We start from the raw sequence: 4,371 nt of genomic DNA, 5'->3' as shown, positions 1-4,371 counted from the left end.
TGCGACAGAATATTTTTAAATCTGATATCTTATATCGAATATGTGGGCCACTTTTTTGACGTTTCTACCATTTTTTTCCATCAATAAGACTTTATAAAGAATGCATGATCTAATAAAAATATGAAATTTACGCATATTGTGAATTTTTTTATGCTTCCAGCCCTAGATATGTAATACGCCTGAAGCTAAAAATTAAGAAAAGTAGAGAAAATCCCAGCCTCTTATAAAACAGAAGATAATCACATAAAATGTGTGAGATATAGATTTTTGTACAATTATTTTTATGAATTCTTTTTTAAAACAGTCTTCTTAATCTAGGCTGATTATAACTACTTAAATATTACTGACCGTTCAGAAATTTTTCTATATGATTTATATCCATAGAATTTGCTACGTACAAAATTTAGTAATTTTTTGTAAGAATATAATTGAATTCTGGCATTAAAAAGTTTTTATGATTTTATTGCATATAAAATTACTAAAAATTATTTGTTTGTAAATTTTCAAAGATAACATCAAAAAATGAAATAATAAAAGCAAAATTTTTCAAGTTTAGTATTTCATTATTTTTTAGTTTTTCTAAGATTAGTTTCTTATAGATTGAAGTAGAATTAGAAGTAGATAAAAATGTGATTAATGTTTCTTGCAGTTCAATTAGAAATTTAAATTGATCAAAATAATCCAATTTAATAAGCTGGTCTATATTTTGAATAAAGAAGTGAAAATAAAGCGCATAATAACAAAATAGATGTCTTTATTTGCGGAATTTTATCATAGCTTTTTTACTCTAATCATTTGGGTGATATATAATCAAAAAATATTGGCTAGTTACAATGAAAATACACACAAATGGTAATAGAAACAACATAAAAATATCATATTAACGCTATTAATGATCTATTTGTTTCTAAAATCTAAATTCTATATGTTCTCTGTAGTTCTAAGAGTTAATCTTGCTTATAAACACAATTTCTTTTATATTGAATGATTTGAATTATACGGAAATCACGTTCTATATGTTTTCCTTATAAACGTTTTTTTAATTTAAAAAATATTTATCAATAAAAATTACATATTATAAAAAAAAACCTGTAAATATGATAAATATCAATATAAAGCTTTTCCTCCTTAGGATTGAGAAAAACCCTTTAATTAATAGGTCTCAAAAGCAGGAGGGGTATTGAAGAAGACTTTGGAGAGGAGAAGATAATCGAAAGTATAAATATGCTGTGCGTACAGAGAATCAATCAAGCTATGCTGAGAACAAAAACTAAAATCACAACAAATAATTTAGCCCATAAATTAAATAAAGTAGTTTGCAGTATTTTTTTTAATAAATAGAGCTCTGATATTATAGTCAAAGCATTTACAGATAATATGTATGTGATGTTTTAACAAAAATATAAAAAAATGGTTGATTTTCATCTAATAACGATAATTTCATATAAACTTAAGTTTCTTTTTATGATAGACTATAAACTAATTTTTTTGAAATGAACAGGGCTGATATACCTTCCAAAATATTAGAAATCATAGGATTTTTTTAACAAACGTAATTAAAAAAGCATTTATTTTCCTCTGTATTATATATAAATGCGAAAAATATTATTTAGCCGATTTAAAATAGATATATTATAATCTTAGAAACCAGTAAAAGCCTCTACAATGTTTTAAACACCTTTTTGATTACTTTTTTCTTATCAATAGTTTATAAATAGATAAAAGAATATATTTTTTGATTAGTGAATTCAAAGCATAATGTATAAAAATTTATGTAATATTATAGGTTTAATCTTATATTTCTGCATACACCATATTTTTTTTCTCCCTTTTTTTCATTATATATGCCCTATGATGTGATAATGTGTAAATAGAAATTATAAACAGGAAAGCCTATATTCCCCATAAAAAATAATATATACAGTTTAAATCTTATAAAAATTACTGTTGTTTACGGCCAATTTACCTATTAAGATGACAGCACCCAAAAAAATAAAAAAATTTATAAACTTGATTTAAATAATATGAATTATGTGCTGCTTGTAAATGATACTGATTTTTACAACCATACAAAAATTATTGGTAAGTTTTCTCTTAGAACTTTTGAAATTTCGAAATATTTATAGTGTTTAAGATTGAAAATTAAAAAAAATAACTAAAAAATACTATATTTACAAAATTTGAAAACTTTAAATTTATTGTGATTTCAATTTTATATTACCTACTTTTTCAGGAATATGATTCTAACCCGAATACAACTTTTTTGCACATAAAAAAATTTATAAAAGAAATTATATTTATGAAATTCTTTATTATCGAATTCAATCAGCTTTTTTTGGGCTTAATATGGGAATACAAAATGTCAAAGCGCTTAACAAATATAAAATAAATTATTATCTTTAACATATATATTTAGAGGTAAAATTATTTGTTATTTTCTCAAACAATTTTATGTCTTTATCCTATTAAATATGCATGCTATTCACCAATTTTCTATATGAATCTTGGTTTAACACAGTAAAAATTGATTGATTATCAAGTATCTGTACAAATAAATTTTTTCGTTTTCACATTTGCAATAATAAACAAATTTTTTTTTGATAAAAACTATTGCTACATCACTTTTCATTTAGAGAACATATTAATGCGTAACTCTACTCTAGAGGAAAAAAATATATATGATAAAAACCATTATTCTATCATCGCTGATGTAGATTAAATAAACCTTTATATCTCACTCTACTCCATGTAAAAAAATATGGAAATTCATAATTTACTCTTCTTGGCTTTACTACATTCAAAAATATTGATTTGGTGCAAAAACAATTTATACTTAACCTCTTCTGGTTTTTTTAGTTGAAGATTTACATTCAAAATTTATTTTCCTCTAAATTATATCGGTAGCACCCCCTTAATACTTAAAAATATGAAAATATTATTTAACAAGCGAGAATTAAACACCTTTGGCACGACATTTAAATGGCTTAAAAGAATATAACATTATATAATGTAGTTTTTTATTTAGTTTTTTTTCATTATATTTGTGTATTGACGGATAATTTCTTGATTATCAGAATATATTAAGGCTTTAATTTTTTTTCTTGCCTGATTAATGATTATATCGCATAAAGATTCGCATTCCGATTCTATTTTAAATAAAATACTTAGAACCTTTTTTTCCATATCAAAAAAGGTATTTTCCATAATAGTGTATATTTTTAGTTTTTCTGCTTGATTTACATCAAATATAAGTTCATAAATTTTACTGAGATTTTTCGATGTTTCTTTATAATTAATGTGATTGGATGTCAATACAATTTCTTTTCCTTCAAGTTCATTATTTGTTTGTTTTGGTAACAATTGGGAATGTCGCACTAGAAAATAATCTAGAATGTTTGATAGATCTTCTTCTTTTCCCGAAAAAATTTTATTGGCGATTTCGGTACTTGGTGATAATTGCATCCCATATAAATTTTTTTCTGATATGTTCTCGCTTTGGTATAAGTCTTCAATTTGCTTATATATTGTTAAATTGGCTTCCTCTATTATATCGTTAACAGAGGCAGCATTAAACAGATTTAAGTTTTCATTTATACATATAGGTTGTGAACACTTTTCTCGATTTTTTTCTGTTGTCTTTATGGTTTGAATTGTTTTTTTATCTTTCAATCCTGATTTTTCGTTTAAAATTTTTTTCAAACCTGCTAATATTGTAGAATTTCCATTGGAAATTATGGATTCAACTTCACAAACCAAAAATTTTGCATTGGAATAAATTTCATTTTTAACAGCTATGAGGGATCCATCCACCAATTCGGAAATTATTGAGATAATTTTATCCCCACATACCTGTATTTCATCGATTATTGGTTGAATTGATGGAAATTTAATGGATGGTATGGATGTAGAATGTTCCAGAATACCAAGCTGTATTCTGTCCATCATTAATTTTTGTATTTTTTGTTTGTAATTTGAGATAGAAGTTTCTTTGAGATCATATAATGGATTGGGTTGTCTATGAATTGATTGAGTATTTGCGTTCCTGATCTTTTTTATGAGTATTAAAATTAATTGGAATATTATTTTTAGAGACGGGAAATTCATTTCACATTAAAAAATATTTTTGCTGATAAATATGGTGGTCTGCAAGTCTGGTAAATGTTCTCAAAGAAAATTTTTATGCTGATTAATTGTGTGTAATATTTTTGTAGCCTAAAAAAATGAAATAAATACGATGATATAAGAAAAAATAAATCTAAAAGGTATTTTTGTACATTGATAAACTTAATGTTATAATCTGCTTGGTTTTAGGTTTACTTTTATCTTTAAACTATATGATTTAATTAGAAATGAATCGATATGGAAGGTAAT

The sequence above is a fragment of the Rhyacophila brunnea genome, unplaced genomic scaffold, assembly GCF_057557595.1.
Source record: "Rhyacophila brunnea isolate RB1 unplaced genomic scaffold, BYU_Rbru_1.0 scaffold_34, whole genome shotgun sequence".
Lineage (NCBI taxonomy): Eukaryota > Metazoa > Arthropoda > Insecta > Trichoptera > Rhyacophilidae > Rhyacophila > Rhyacophila brunnea.
Note: the sequence above shows the minus strand (reverse complement) of the source record.